Source organism: Pristis pectinata, chromosome 16 (genome assembly GCF_009764475.1).
Source record: "Pristis pectinata isolate sPriPec2 chromosome 16, sPriPec2.1.pri, whole genome shotgun sequence".
Lineage (NCBI taxonomy): Eukaryota > Metazoa > Chordata > Chondrichthyes > Rhinopristiformes > Pristidae > Pristis > Pristis pectinata.
The window spans coordinates 30,631,090-30,648,732 of record NC_067420.1 but is presented as its reverse complement, the minus strand read 5'-3'; the positions used below and the strand labels follow the sequence as shown (position 1 = coordinate 30,648,732).

Genomic DNA, 17,643 nt, shown 5'->3' with positions numbered 1-17,643 from the left:
GAATGCAACGGCACAGTGGTAAAGGCATTGGATTGAGAATCAGAAGCCTGGACTATTGATCTGGGGATGTAAGATAGAACAACTGAGGGATTTAAATTCAAGTAATTGAATAAATCTAGAATGAAAAATTATCAACAACTATATCCTGCACCCACACTACCACCAGATTGACATAAAACCCCACCTGGTTCTATTATTGCCTTTTGGAAAGGAAAAGCTGCCATCCTTAACTTGGTCCATTAAATTGGTTGACTCTCTGAAATGGTTAATCAAGCCAGTCTGTTCAGGGACAGTGAGGAATGGGCAATGAATGCTGGCCGAGCAAGCAACACTTCCAGCCAAGGTGGAATAAATTAATGCAATCATGATGAAAGTGACACAGATCTTTCTCTTCTCCCTCAAAAAGAAAATGTTTTCCACGGCTTTTTCATGATCTCACTTTAAAATACATTTCTTTTCATTCATTCTCAGTGTATTGATGTTGCTGACAAGGCCGAGATCTATTATGTGTCTCTAGTCAACCTGGACAGATTGTTGTGACCCAATGGTTAACTATGCCACTTCAGAGGGTAGTTAAAATCATCCAGATTGGTGTGGGACTAGAGTCACAAATGGGCCAGAAAATTTAACAGCAGATTTCTTTGCCTGAAAAGAATAGTGAATTAGTTGCAACACACACAAAATGCTGGAGGAACTCAGCAGGTCATCCAGCATTCCTGGACGTTCCTCCAGCATTTTGTGTGCGTTGCTCCAGATTCCAGCATCTGCAGAATCTTGCGTCAATGAATTAGTTGGATGTTTCATCATCTACTTTCATTAACAGTAACTGACATGTTCATTTTTCAGTCCTTAAAAAACAAAATCCAAATTCTCAAACTGCATTGCGAGTAACTTGAATTTATATTCTATGGATTATAAGATATCTTTATTAGTCACATATACATCGAAACACACAGGTCTCTAAATTACCAGTCATTGTCAAGTTGGTAGCCTTGGTGCTGTTTATTGAAAACACCTGTTAAATGTTTCCTATTACAAGTAACCTTCACTTCACCACTAACTTTGCACTTTTACAGCTTTCATGAGATGTAACAGGAAAGAGAATTTAATAATATTTCTTGCCTCTAATTATCCGGTCAATCAAAATTCAAATGCAGCTCAGTGCAGAGTTCAACAAAATCTGGAAAAGATTATTAACTAATAAGGAAAAGAAAACAAAATTTAAATTCATTTCCTAACAAGCATGTCAGGAATGATTTTGGATCTATGCAATTGGTTAGTTAAAGAATTTGCTTAAAAATAATTGATCAACATTCCTAAGGATGGTAGTTTAACAATTACATATACATTTTCATTCCTGACATTGGACAGAATTATCATTGATGAGTTAACTTGTGATACAAGGTCAATTACTGTCACTGAGCCATAAGAAGCCAGATAAATATGACAAACCCAGGCTCCATAACCCTCAAAGTTTCCTGCAAAAAACAAACAAATAACTATCACTTCACTGCTATAACTCATGCAAATTTCTACAACCATCATTAAACTGGGCAGTTCAAAGTTGCTCAGCAGTGCTGAAATAAATTTTATATTAGAAAAGGGACCTTCAATCTCCCGTTCTCAGTTGCACTGGATCGTACGTAAAAGCTAGATTACCATGTTGTAGCAGAAATCTACATTTTCATTGATCAACTATGCTTGTCAACTTCATTTCTTTGTGAATATACATTGCCCAATGATGCTGAGATTGATAAATTTAAATTTTTAAAATTTTTTTAAATATTTTATTTACAGCGTGGTAACAGGCCCTTCTGGCCCAACGAGTCCGCGCCGCCCATTTTAAACCCAAATTAACCCACCCGTATGCCTTTGGAATGTGGGAGGAAACCAGAGCACCCAGAGGAAACCCACGCAGACATGGGAGAACGTACAAACTCCTTACAGACAGTGACGGGAATCGAACCCCGATTGCTGGCGCTGTAATAGCGTCGCGCTAACAAGCTCTCTGAAAACTGGTACAACAACCCAAGTGGACAGGAAGTTTTCAGACAAAAAGAAATAAAAATAAAAACTTATGTGATAAAAAAAACCATCTCCACGCAAGATGGGTTGCCATGATAGTTATTTAAATTGCACAGATTACTTATGTTAGATAATTTCAGTACTTGTGCTGACTGCTCCATAGGAAAACAATGGGAAACCAGGAGATATTGTTACACTAGCATGTGACAACTCAACAAGTTTTAAATATATATCTTAAACTATTACAGCCCTGGCAAGGTAGACGGCTACTTTTAGACAACAAAATCTGTAGTGTATTAATACTACTACTCCTGGTCTTTTTTTCAGATTTTCATCTAATATTGCTGAAAAAGTTCTGATAGTTCCTCTTGAATAGCATCCAATTTCCTTGTAACCTATTTATTTTCACATGCCCATCAAACTACGACCAGATTTTCTTAGCACCACCAACACTAGGGGTAATTTATAGTAGCCAATTAACCTAACGCCCAGTTTATCTTTGGGATGTGGGAGGAAACGGGAACACTGGGGAATCCAACACAATTACAGGGAAAATATGCAAGGTCCACCTTTCACCACAGGTCAGGATTGAACCCAGGTCACTGGAACTGTGATGCAGCAGCACTAGCTGTAGCACCACTGTGCTGCCCAGAGATAATTTTTCCTCAAGATATAACTCAAGATTTATCATACCTTGAGCTCAAAAATCTCCCTGCAAATACTGAATAGAAAAGAAATATTAAAAAAAATACCTTGCACATATTTAATTTATACCATTTATATTTCATACATCATTCAGAGAATACTCTCTAAATTGCTTTTCATACTTTTAAACTGGGATAAATGTGAAATTAATAATCCATTTAAAGCAGACAAACAGGGGTGACATTAGAAGATAAAGCATAATTTAAAAAATATTTTGTAATAACTGCAGAGCCCGAGGGTGTGTTCATAGCAACTTGGGTTCAGAATGAGAATTAGCATGCAAAGAAAATTCAGGTTGAGGAGACTGAAAAAGAACAGAAAGGAAAAGTTAAAAAAGTCATTTTTAAACCTCTAACAGCTATTTACCACAGGTGCAGGAATGAGATTCAAAAGTTTAAAACTGTTCCCTTTCACATCAAGAAACGGTAGCGTCATTGATAATTACCTACACTGACATACTACACCAGGTTCAATGTAAAATTATGCAAAAATCTAGCAAATTCTTGAGGATGAGAAACTGCCATTTGACGAAGGTAAACTGACTAACAAGTTCTAAAGATTAAAGAACAAAAAACTGCTGATGCTGGAAATGTGAACTATAAACAAAGAAAATATAACCAGTGTTCCCAGCATTTCAAGCTCTAGGGATTCACAGTGTAAATCAGTGTAAATCAGCTCTTCCCTTGAATTTATGGGGTAATTTATTCATGAATAACATTGTAGATGACACATTAGCACAGCTAGTCGAGCAGCTGGCTCATGGCTCCAGCAACCTGGGTTCGATCCTGACCTACAGTGCTGAGTGGAGTTCTCACTGTAACCACGTGGATTTCCTCTGTGTGCTCCAGTTTCCTCCCACATCCCAAAAGGTGTACAGGTTGGCAGGTTAAGTGTTAGGATCTGGATGGATCTGATGGGAATGTGAGGAGAATAAAGTGGGATTAGTGAAGAATTAGTGTAAATAGGCATGTGATGGTCAGTGTGGACCAAACGGCCCATTTCCATGCTGTATGACTGCATTAATTCCCAAACTTTTAACACATCTCAATGATAGAGAGAAAGGAATAATTGAAATGTCTGTCATCAAATACTTAATTGCTTAATTTTATTATAATTGAGTTTTGGTGCTCCAAATCCTTTCCAATATTTTATGTTTTGTTTTCCTATTGGCAGAGTATTGACCATTATGCACTGAACTATTCTTCCACCAAAGTGCTTTATTTAATAGGTTACAGATAATTTGTTTACCTTGTAATGTATGAAATGACAAATGCCCTTTACATTGCTGTAATGTGAAATTGAGAAAAATCACATTGAACCCACAGGCTTGGAAATATGACTGAATGTGCAGATATCTACAACTGCTTTCTGTGTGACAGCTTTCATACTTATAGCGTTGCAGTCTGAGCCCCCAATTTATCATTTTCCTTTGTTTTTTGGATGTAGTTTATTTACTTGTTAAGCAGAAAAAAATTGCCGTATTGGGTCTTGCATAATACAAAAGCTGTTTACATCCAAAATCTCAAAACTATCTTGGAATTTTCACCAGAGAATTTAGTTGTTAATTCACAGGTTTTCCAATTTGTACATTCTGCATAAACATTTAAAAAAAAAGACCCATCACATATCCTTTCCTTACATTCACAGCTGATGTGTAACAGTATTAAATAGCAATCTTTTGGCAGTTAGAGAACAAAATAACATGATGCAGGTACTTGGTCTCCTTAAGGTTGGATATGCACAAACATTAGTGCAGAATATATCCAATATTTTCATATCAGTAGGTGAGCCCGTTGCAAGTAGTTGCACTTGTGAAGAATGTGGGAGGTCAACACCATCCAGTTGTTTCAGGCAAAGTTCATTATTATGCTGAATATGAAAGTAATCCTCTGTCAATCTGAAGAGTCGCCAAGTCTCAGCCAAAAATCCATGTCCAGAGGTTCCATTAAAAAGCTTAATAAAACATTTTGTCTCCTTATCTACAGGATCCCGGCCCTGATCCAAATTTTCTCTCAAGTGAAACCAGCTTCCAAAAGTTCTGTCCCAATATGCCTGACAAGACTCTGCCTATTTGCACTAATGCTATATCAAATTAGCACTCACGTACGCAGAGTCCTGACCTAATAAGGCCCTGTGCCTGGCTCAACCCTCTCCTTTTAATAGAAATATCCTCAAGATAGTTCAGATACAAGGACTTAAGGATCCCAGGGACAGCAGAAGTATGTTGGAAATGACCACCGATTAACAGGATCAGTGTTCTTTGTAATGTTACAGGCCTTGATTGGTGGCCAGGCATCTCAGTGACTGGTGAACTAGTGCAAGACATCTTCACATTAGGATGCTTCATGTTCATATCAACAGCTGCAGTAATATCAGAACCATTCACTTTTCTCCCCAAGTTATTTACAATCCGCTTCATCGCTCACTTCCTTCACCCTGTCATTCCCTATCATTTTCCTTTTTTTTGTATGTAATTTATTTACTTATTAAGCAGAAAAAGAGTTGCTGTATTTGGTCTTACAGAACACAAGAGATGTTTCATCCAAAATCTCAAAAATATCCTGGAATTTCACCAGTGAATTGCTTATTCAGTTTTTCCAATTTGTGCATTCTGCATAAACATCTCTTCCAGAGAGGAAGGCTTCTTTCTGAACAAAAGTATATCCACTTGCCTTAGGTGGGAAATACCACAGAAAGTCATCTTCCTTCCAACTTCTATATACTCCAGCCATGCATGAACAATTTAATAGCATATTTACTAATGTATATCTAACAGACGTCCATCCCACCCATGATATCACACTTGAAAGTAGCACAGTTGATTTCAGATGCATGACCGTCTTGTTTTAAAAAGAAAAAGAAAATTGATTAACAGAATTAATGTGCAACTTCAGATTTTCTAAGAGGCAACAATTGCCCTGATTGAGGTTCATATAAACTGAGCTCAATTTATCTGCTTTTGTCCATTTCAAGCTCTTCTCCTCAGGGAGTACTGTAGCAATGGTTTGAAAGAAATTGGTTGGGTTTACTGAGATTACAACAGGTGTGCTCCGGATTACCGGTGAACAATTTACACACACACATCCTATGAAGTGACAAAGGTCAGGAACAATAAGTAATTGTTTATGACACGCATTACATTACTTTTATTACTAGATTGAAAGCCATACTTATTTTTCAACATTTTCCATTTGTAGCACTATTTTTTTTATTATTTGTTGCTGAGTAGTTTTCACTTTTGCCCAGTATCAGAACACCTTTTCTCCTCTCCCTTTTTAGGATTCCACATGCCATGCCTTTTCCTTCGACTGTCAAGAATGATTTACAAATAGATACCAGAAAATAAAAAAGGTCCCAAAATTTGGGATCTCAATATTTTCCTCATAATAAAATTAATGTAATATGTGTCATACATAATTATTTATTGTTCATGACCATGGTCATTTGGTGTGTGTGTGTGTGTGTGTGTGTGTGTGTGTGTGTGTGTGTGTGTGTGTGTGTGTGTGTGTGTGTGTGTGTGTGTGTGTGTGTGTAGATAAATGGAGCTCAGTTTATATGAACCTCAATCAGGGCAATTGTTGACTCTTAGAAAATCTGAAGTTGCACATTAATTCTGTGAATTAATTTCCTTTTTAAAACAAGATGGTCCTTTAAATTATTATTAGAAATACAAGCAGGAAGAGACCATTCACTCTTGAGCCTACTTTGCTATTCAACAAGATCATAGCTGATCTTCTAACTCAACCCCCCCCTTCCCATCCTATCCCCTTTTGCACTGATTCCTCTCGTATCCAAAAATCTATTAAACAGCTGAGTCCCCAGATGCTCCAAAGTACACAATTTCAAAGATTCACCACCCTTTGAGTGACTCCATTTCTCCTCATTTGTTCTAAATGAGACCGAACCTGAGCTCTGGGCTTATCAGCTGGGAGGAGACTTCTGCCCTGTTTTTACCCTGTTAAATCACATAAGAATTTTGTGTGTTTCAATCAGATCTCTTCCCACTCTTCTAAACTCCAGTGAATAGAAGGGCCTAGCCTATGCAATCTCTCCTTTTCTGACAGATCGACCATCGTAGGAACCAGTCTGATGGATCTTTGCTGCACTCTCTCTGCAGAAAGTTTACATAAGGAGACCAGAATTGTACACAAGAGTCCTGATGTGGTCACCAAGGCCCGATATTTATACTCTTGTACTCAATTCCAGAGGAAGTTAAGGCAATAAGGGCCAACATACCATTGGGCAGAACCGTCCCATAGATGGGATAATGGCACTGAAGTTTCATTATATTTATGATCGCAACAGAAGTGTGTATTTGGTGCCAATGTATGTATGTTATCTTAAACCATAATCAGAAGAGTTACTGATAAATATTGTGTAATATAAGGCAGAACATTATGGTTGTCATTTATGTTTGATTTGGCCGTGGCTGCTCATAGTCACATAGAATGTAACTCTGTTGTGGTGTCCAGGGGTAAATGCTGAACAAGCAAACAAGTATTACCTGGATAGTGGCACCTTGTGACAAGAAATATAGAATAAAGATGCCCGGTATGGAAGAGACAACTTCCAATAAAAAAAATTGACAAAAATTATTTGGTAAATTGTACGGATTTTTAGATTACTGGACCAACATACAGGCACCTGGAACTGATCTGGAAACACGAGACTGAACATCATCACAGCGGCTGAAGAATTTAAACTCAAGTAATGAAATAAATCTGAAATTCAAGCTAGCATCAGAAATTGTGACAATTAAACTACTGGATTGTTGTCAAAACACGCAAATCGAGTTCACTGATCTCCTTCAAACAAGGAGCAATATAATTGTTTGATAAAATGGTTCAGCAACCCACTCCACTCAGGAGTGCTGGGGCAAAGAGGCAAGAATAAATGCTGGCTTTGCCAATATTCCCCCATGGATAGGAAAAATTGAGAGAGATATGGGCTAAATGGGACTCTCTTAGATAGCCATCTTGGTTGGAATGGACTAGATGGGCCAAAGGGCCTGTTTCCATGCTGTTTGACTATGACTCTATCCTGTAAACAAATAAATCACCACTGGACTTGAATATTAACATACCCCTGGGTGAGCACAAATTAGGTGTATCCTCACCACCAATCTGGAATTGAATTCATACTTATAACTTAACTGTATACCCAGATGTTGAATTCATGTCAAATATATACAGAGAACATCCAGTCATGTAGCACGTTTTCGTGAAGTCATTTTAGCTTAGTTGTTCTCAGTGTACTCAACCACAGACCATTTTTAAAATGTGTATATCTTCTAAATGATCCACTGAGTAAAATATTAAATGACAGACCCTTACATGCTTCCAGAACTTCCAATACTTGCAATTTAGGAAAGATACCAAGATGTTCATATTCCAAAAGAGCACAATTAGACTTGCACAGCACAGAAACAGGCCCTTCAGCCCACCATAGCCAAACCAACCTTTTTACCCATTTACACTAATCACATTTGCCCACAATAAGGCATATCCTTCTGTCTAAATGCCTCTTAAACAGTAATTGTATCTGATTCCACCACCAAAATGATAGAAGACTGGAGACACTTGAGAAAATATCTTGGAAGTTCAAAGTATATCCACTGATCATCAAGAATTAATTTCCAAAGACAGGGTTGACATGTTGAAATGTCATGAGTACAGATTAATTTCAAATACTCTGCATAATAGGAGCAAACAGACAAATCCAAGCAAAAAAGTAAAATTGAAATCTTGCATCCCCCAGACAGCAGATACCACCATATCCTTCAGCTGCATAACATACTGCCATCTACCTCAAATTTTCTCACCCAACACTGAGCAAAAGACATAATGCAACCTTTCTCCTCCACAAAGCAACTTCCATCCCAACTAAAAATTTCCCTTCCATGAGATTGAAAGAAATTTAGGCTCCAGCCCATGCCAACTGCTTGTCATGCACCACTGTCCCTTCTCCTTATTGGACACTGATCTTTCACATGTCCCCATTGACACTTGCATATTCTTCAAAGTTGGAGCTCATGAACACTCGAGTCAGATCAATTATGAGCCAAAATGGAAAACAATTAAACTGCACATGCTAGAATCTGAAACAAAAAAAAAACACACACACAAAATGCTGGAGGAATCCACCAGTCAAGCAGCGTCTGTGGAAAGAGAAAACGGTTAATGTTTTGGGTTGAGGACCTGAAAGGACGGTCTGAGGAAGGGTCCCTAACCCAAAATGTTCACATATTTCTCTTTCCGCAGATGCTGCTTGACTGGCTGAGTTCCTCCTGCAATTCCGTTATTGGTTCAATTGTGAACCAGATTACAAACTTTTGTATGAACAAAATATAAAGCAGCAAAATACAAAGTTTCATCGACCAATTAATTTCCTTTCTATGCCTTATTGTATTAAAAAAAGATTTATTTTCCCCTATTTGATTTGGGCCTAATTTAACTTTAAAATGAGCAATATTTGGGGTGACTGGCATTAACATTCACTCACACAGACCTCAGGAGTCTCCTGCACCCTCCCTCTGCACGGAATGACAGAGGATTCTACTCCCTTCTTGCTTCAGACATGAAAGTTACAGAAAAAGTTTTTCCATTCATTTTTTTCTGATAAAAATAATTCAATAATTTTACCTCTCCATGGAATTGATCCAACTGTGCTGCGATTTTATCTTGGATAATCCAAGCAAACTAAAATGCAAATTTCTATGACAGGTCAGGGGAAAGGTGTTATTGCACTACCTCAATGTTTTGGTTAAAGATTATCCCTGTCAATTTCTGTCATAAAAAATGGATGCTGACATGCACAATGGTGTAAACAACTTACTAATTTAACATTCATGAATTATTTGAATAAGTCAGCCAAGAGACTGGAAAATAGTTTGGGTTTTCACACTTGAGAATGAGAATAGTTCAGAAAGCAATTGAAACAGAAGCAGATGGTTTAAAAAAAATAAGTATTGTGGAAAATGGAATCAACAAGGATGAAGGTAAAGGAATGGGCTGTGCGGAAGAAATAACAACACTATTGTATAGAAAGAAGAAAGAAAAACAAATTAAATAAGAAAACAAGGAAAAAGTATAAGAATCAGTGTCAAAAAATGGAGTACAATTGAGTGCAATGGTTGAAGAGTTACAAGTGCTAATAATTATGGAGAATACAACATAGTAGCTACAGCAGAGATGGCAAATGTTTGGACATAACTAGGAAAGTATTACTGATCATAACATTCATAACAGGAGAAATGGATTAAGAGAAGAGAAAGGTTAGTTAGGCAATTTTAATTAAAGATTCCATCACAGTACAAGAAAATAAAACATCCGACAGTTTGTGTTTGGACTGAATCCATAAAGACAGAGTTAAGAACTCAGAATGAAAATGATACAATTTGTGTATACATCATGAGCCAAGAAGAAGTGATATACATAAAACAAGGATGAAGATAAGCCAGCAGCACAGAGTACTATGCAAAAGCAGCAATTAAACCTGGGTGAACTTTACTTACCCAACGCAGATTGGAATAAACCCAACTCAACAACTGGTTTTTAATAAATCCCCAAAATGTCCCAGGTGCATTTTACAATAATTTTAACCTGAACAAGGTATCAGACCAGGTTTAAGGACCATCTTAAAAGGAGCTAAACATTCTAAAAGGAAGAGTAAAAGTCAAGGTAAATAAGTTCCTGGTATGTGATCTAGCCAGTGGAGAATAGTCAAAGATAGCTTTGGATCCTTCACTTTGCAAATTATGCCCTAGAAATGGCGCAAGTCCACAAAAAGAGGAAAGGGAGAGAGGTAAAGATAAACTGGATAAACGTAAACCAGTTTGAAACATAAACATTTAAATTATGATCGAAGACTTAACATTGATAATTTCTGATAAAATTGTTAAGTTTTTTAAATGCTTAACCATTACAAACATTAAAAATAATAATGTTCATAATCAAAGATTTCTTTTGATAAACAAAGGGAATCATTTTTGAAAGTGTTTTTGGGAATTTCAGCAGGGTTGTGAAAAAGTTTCCAACGAGAGAATTGTTAGACAAATTCAATTGTACAGCAGAAGAGCAATCGTAACAAATTGGAACAAAATATCTAGAAATCCAGCTGATGCACAAGGAACAGAGTTTAGCGTAAATGACCCAGACTGGAGAAGGAATGGATGTCGTGCAACTCAACAATGAATGCTGTATTCTCTTTTCTTGGTCCACGTAGAAGATTTGGATTTGGGTACAGAAATACAATCTTTATACCTGATGACAAAAGCAGGTGGTTTGAAAATCAATAAAAGGACCCTGAAATAATTTAAATTCTGACCATGCAACTGGAAATGTTCTTCAGAGAAGCAAGAAAGTACAAGTGTGAAGCTTCAAGGTGGGTAATAGTAGTAGTATTGATTAGCAGTGCTCAGACTGAAATAATTGCAGAACCTCACTGTTGGATATTTTAAGTGAAAAGCAGTAGGTGCAAGAAATGCGCAACTTGATGAACTTCAACTTTAGTAATGCTTTGTAATCACTGTTGAATTGTTTGAATTTTCAGTGATGCTAACTGTGAACATGATGCACTGCTTGCAAGACCTGGATCAACCTGCTTAGCACTTATTATCAGTATAAATTAAGAAAGACTTAATTGCCTCCTGATGTGAAAGTTTGCTTCCCAGAGAGATATGCATGCAAGTTTAGCATACGATAAAACAGAAGATAATCTAGCATAAAAATGTTTTTTCTTCAGCTCTGATCTTTTTTTTCCAATTCTTGTGATTGACAATTAAAAATCATTTGAAACTTGCATTGGAGAAGGAGTCAAAGATTAATGGAATATTTTTCAGACTAATGCCCTGTGCTAATAAATGGGTTTATCTATCGATATCATTCACTTTAATGTTGGAAAATATTGTAAAAATCCATTTTGAATGGGAATTTCCCAACTCTTCTGGTAAAAAATTGATACCATCAGACCTGAAATGGTTTGAATTAGAATTGATTCGTTATTCTCCAGATGAGTCTGAAGTGGCTAGATTAGGAAGACTGGAGGTTCACATTTAAAGACCTCCAAGTACTCAGCACTCATGTAAATAATCAAATCAATGTGTCAAGAGATTATCTACTGTCAAATAATAAGGCAAAATCCCAATACTGCTTTGAGTAACTGAAGTAAATGTACGCATTATCTGTCAGAAGACAGCCATACTTTCAGCATTTGAAGAGTCTACCAGGCAGGTTTAGTCATTTAAAATGGGTCAAAACCAAACTTTGTGTGGATAACAAAGTATATGTAGTATTTCCCTACTTTTCCAGTGTACACAGTTTTTGATTTTTTTCTGCATTCAACGTTAACGTTTCTCAATATTTGTTCCATTTTACAATGCAAAAAAGAGTGCAAGTTTACACCAAGATGGTAAGTTAATATCGGGTGCTTTTCCCAAAATTATTTGTTCTTTTTATTGTAGTCTGAAAGTGCGGCTTACAAGCACTTTTCAATGAAGGAGGAAACAAGAGGTGAGATTATTAGAGCAATGTCATCATGAACAACGTATTATTATTCAGACGGTGGTCCCGTGATAAGGATTTGTACTGAGTTGCATGGTTAGGTTTAAATATAAGAACACAGTGCACTTTGTTTGGTTGACGCTACAGCACGCCAACTGGAATACATTAAAATGGAAATCCATCGAAACGCACACATTCAAGTAAACAATCCCCATCGCTGCTTCCGAGTGCATTAATTATTTAAATGATCAAAATAACGGAACGTTTTATTTTCTTAATAAACCAAAATTATGAAGGGAAATTATTGTTGTTGCACCCGAGACCCAAATACAAGTCAATTACATTGGTCCTTACTCTTTTTCACAAGATTTTAAATTTTATTAATCCTCATTTTTACTCAGTTTATTTTTTGATGCGAATTTAATCGCAGGTTGCGGGATACAGTCTGTTTGACATTCGTCAATCCGGAGACCTTAATGAACGGAAACATCTTCTCATATCTTTCACACTGATTAGTTTGTGTCGTGTGCCGGGGATTGTTTATCCAACAGTATCACAAAACGATACCCAACTGCGAGATCGCCGCAGCCCCCAGAGAAAGACAGGAGAGCATTCGCTAATGGCAGCAGTTGGCTACCTTTCGCGAACTCAATGCACGTTAAAATTCAGGGGACGATCGTTCAAGTCTGCGGGGTGAAGGCTGAAAGCCGGAAGACAGATTTTAGGCTGCATTCTGGATGCAGAATATGAGCTCTTCCACTGCTCTTAGTTTTCTGGTCAGATTGTTTGCTGAACTCGTCCACTGTTCTCGGAGAATGGGCTTTTACATTGTAAACAAAGAAAAGGCACCCTCTTGGAGAGAAAAGAAATCAGAGTTCAATCAATGCCTCCATCGAAATCTTGGGGATGGGGCAGAATATTTGCCCCGTGATGCTGAAACACATGGAGTGCAGCAAAGAAAGCTGAAGGACACAAATAAACTCAGCGGGGTCTGAATTCGAGCCGAATAGATGCGGTACTCAGCGAGTGAATCGGGTGAACAGTGACACTTGCGTCTCCAAATTTGAAGCATCACAATTACTAATTACGGAGCTGAGAAGTGTACGACTATTCAACGGCAACCATAAACGTAGATAGTAATGCTCACCGTGAAACTCACAGATTAAAATATTAAAAACTACTGTTATCACATTCTCCACCACCTACGTGTAAGGCAAGATGCAGTTAAATCTGCAAAAAGCACGCCCCCGGTAACTTAATACAGCATAGCAAATCGTACAAAGCGAAATTATTTAAAACGTAGAAACAGTTATAATTAAGTCAGCAGATAACTGAAAGTGCGTTTCATTTGAGGACTGCGTATGGTTATTGGAAAAGGGAACGACTACAGAGTCGCGGTCCCTCAAATAGTTGGTCCCTTTATTCTTAATATTCCAATTACGAGCAAATTGCTGTCAAGTATTTTCGAAAATTAAACTCCACTTACTTATGCAGCCCCGTTTCCCCCCCCCCCCCCCCCCACACACACACACACGCACACACACGCATACCTAAATTATTATATGAGACTTCTAATAGCCACAGGCCATATAACATTTGGCTCAGGATGTATCATTAAATTATATTCCCCTCAGGTGAGTCCAAGATTCAAGTTTTAAATATGATAACTGCAATGCATCTTTAATTCCTAACAGAATGAACACATTGACAAATGTTTGCCTCGAATGTTTACCTGGCTCGCTCCTGCAATAAACAGATTCCCCGAATCTAGATATGTATTTCGATCAAATACACTCATTTAGACAGCCACAACGTTAAATCAAATACATCAACGTTTGGCAAAATCAATGTATTAGGATCGACGTCCTGACTTTTAATGAAGCATTTAGCTGCCGAAAGTCCATTTACTGTAACAAAAAAAATGAAAAAGGGCTATTTCCCCTTCATTTTTTGCAATGAAATACAACAAGCCACGAACAGGTAAAACAGAGGCGCAAATTAATATTGTTATTAAAACCTTTCACTGGAGAAACAAATGCAAATATGATTGGTTGTCAGTCGCAATGGAAGACGCGGAACAGGAATTCCATACGCAACGGCTCAGATACGGCGTGTTTATCAAGAGAGCTTTTGAAAAATGCACTTCTTTGCACAAAGATGATAGCTAGAATTTAGTTTTTGGGAAAGTGAACCGATTAAACATGTATCGGATGTGGCAACATACCATTTTCAACTTCTGCAATGTAAATTAAAGTAACCCAGTGATGCACCGAAACATTTTATGGGGCTGGTGTGCAGACACAGGCTGCCAGTATTTGCTTCTTGAGTCATGGTGATGGCATCATCTTGAAGAAAACCTCATTTTATGAAATGTCTAAATTCATATTTAATATTCATCAGCAATTCTTAGTTTAAAAGCAGAAAACCCAATAGACCTTGGCATTCCCGATACATTAGTGTCAACAAATGGTCAGTCCGTACACTTTATGGACTAGGCTTTGTTCTGTGCTGCATGTCCTGATCTATGAAATATCCTATTAATCAAAACAAATACTCCAATACTGTGCTGAACAAAGCATAATTTGGTTTAACAAAGTTGGATATTGCTTTGGCATTGGCAAAAACACAGAACAAAGCTCGTGGCACAAAACCAGTCCGCGTTTAGCAGTATTAAAAATCAACACTCACCGCTTCTGAATAAAATGAACCATTGAAGAGGCCCAGATTTCTGTTCATTTAATCCTTGATATCAGTTTGGCCTAAGGCAATGTTTCGCATTCTTAATATTTTGAATTATTTTCCTGAAGTAACTGTTAGCTCCATGGTGCTCACCATTATTCTTCCAAATACCACAGCCTGATTTAGGCTGTCAGTGATGCTGCGGCACTGAGAACCTCTCGAGAGTGTAACAATACATGCAGAAGGGGCGAGAGAAGCAAAGTTGGCTGCTGCTAATACCAGGCATGGATCACTCACTCCGTTACGGGGATTCCTACAAAACAAGGTTTCAATATTTCTCACCATTTTGCAGGCTCCTGGTGCAACAGTCAGCCTAGTGTAATTAAGAAAAACCTGCAACTTAATGATGTGATTTGGTCTTTTTGTAAAAAAAAATCCCAAAATTGGAATTTTGGTAGGTTTGTCTTTATGTACTTAATACAATGATCTGTCAGCGACACTTCTGGACTCTCCAATAATCTATATTGGGTCCTTCATGTTGATCAGTACATTTGGAGTTTAAAAAGTAAAACTATTGAGATTCATGGTGCATAAATTTGAATGGCAAGCAGTAATTAAGGACTGATGAGTCAGTATCTTGCTTGTCAGAGATAAAATGAAATAACTGGAATCATCACTTTCAGGATTCTAAAATAGGTTTGACCTGTGTACACAAAGCCATTCAAAGAAATTAATGTACTGAGAGAAATGTTTCTCACTTTCAAGATACAAGCCTGAACTAAGTTCTACAGGGCTACAAAAACAAAACAGAATCTGATAGCATTGTACATGATTGTCAGCATTTACTGTCGAAAAGCATGCAGACAGCTGTCAATACAAGGTTGTGAGAAAGTCAACCAACAGAATGAATAGCAAAAGGAAACGTTCATAATCCCCGGGCACATGCAAGTAAATCTTTGCAGGAATTTCAGTTCACAAACTGTTCTTTGACTATATCACTTGAACAGTCAGTGACATTTAAAGTCCCTACAGAGAAAAATATTTCATCCCAAATACAAACTATGATCTGGAAATAAGGTTATTTTGGCACTCCAATGTTAATTAGAGCACAGCATGCATGGATCTTTAAGAAAAATATAAACCTGAAGGTTGAATATTCATGTATGCTATTTGTCAGTACATCAGATGCTTTCAGTCACAACCAATGTGTTTTATTTTTTTGTGTGGGTTAACACACTGCATATTTACCTATAATATGCAGTGACAAAAAATTACGTTGAATGGATTTTGACCAAACACAATTAGGAGCTTTGCTTTCACACATATGGTATCTGGTGTTTATAGGCTTATTTTTAAAATACAGAAAATGTTCCAGAGGTTAAAAGCATATTCAAGTTCCACAAATGATTATTGATAGATGTCAAATAATTCAGCATCTGATTCTACTGAATACCAAAGGTTTTGCTATGTGAGACAGCTATCCTCTTTGTAACTTTTTTAAAAATCAAATCTTGTTGATTTGCCAAATATGTTAAAAGGTACATTTATCACAATTATGAATATACATACTTGAAGTGTTTGCCTGAACAAATCCAGGACGTTTTCCTTGTGGAGGTCCTTTACGATATTCTTACTTCTCAGGTGACTCCTTGCGATTGAGGCTGGCTACAGTTCTGTGAGCTCTCAGGTGACCGATGAGGCTTGTGTGGGAGCTGCAGACTCTTCCACAGATGGTGAAGGAGGCAGCTGATGGGACTGGTTGGTAGGTGGTAATTGGTTTATTGTCAAATGTACCGCGATAGATAGAAAACATGTTTTTTTAAGCATGCCATCCATACTGGTCATTTCACAACATCAGTACATCAAGGCAGTACAAGGGAAAAGCAATAACAGAATGCAGGATATAGTGTTACAGTTACAGAGAAAGTGCAGTGCAGGCAGACAAGAGAAGTACAAGGGCCCATGAGATAGTGCACTCCTTCCATTGCTTACATTCCCAATGCTTGGACTCTATGTTCTCACTGCCATCCTAAAAGCTTTTTCTCCACTTCATGAGCCAAGGATTCCAAGAATTGCATTTTTTTCTTGAACATCGAACAGCACAGGACCAGTCCCATTCCAGGCACCCACCACTCTCCGTGTAAAAAAATTTGCCCCGCACATCTCCTTTGAATTTTCCTCCTCTCACAAATGCATGCCCTCTGGTATTAGACATTTCAACCTTGAGGAAAAGATACTGGCTGTCTATCTATGCCTCTCATAACCTTATAAACCTCTATCAGATCTCTCCTCGGCCTCCGCCGCTCCAGAGATCACGACCTGAGTTTGTTCAACCTATCCTCATAGCACATGCCCTCTAATCCAGGCAGCATATTGGTAAACCTCTTCTGCACCCTCTCCAAAGCCTCCACATCCTTCCTATAATGGGGCAACTAGAACTGAATGCAAATAGGTTTTGAGAACATTCTTGAACCTCTTCCCATGAGCTCAGAATAAAACGTCTATTTCAGGAGTCAAGTGCCAGGCATCTGAATAAAGTAACCTGCCCAGTGGAGCCAATTGAGTTTAACGAGGGTCTCAATGCAGGAAAGGTTCACTTTGGTTCACTTTTGCAGAGACATCATTGGTGGTATTGCTCCAGTGTTTATGTAATTCTGCTGCAGGTAATTCAAATCCCAGAAGTGAGATTAGAGCAGGGATCACTGCTGCTCAGTAACCCAAGAGTTTTATGCTA

At 37.7% G+C, this 17,643-nt stretch overlaps 1 protein-coding gene across 3 annotated transcripts in view; it reads right to left on the bottom strand.

Moving 5' to 3' along the window:
- Nucleotides 1-15,095, bottom strand: part of LOC127578703 (disks large-associated protein 4-like) — a 435,166-nt gene extending 420,071 nt beyond the window's left edge. For all 3 annotated transcript variants that reach the window (XM_052031016.1, XM_052031018.1, XM_052031017.1), the window contains exon 1: nt 14,919-15,095. The gene's annotated coding sequence lies outside the window, so the exon portion shown is untranslated. The remainder of the gene's footprint in view (nt 1-14,918) is intronic.
- Between the last annotated feature and the right edge of the window lie 2,548 nt (nt 15,096-17,643).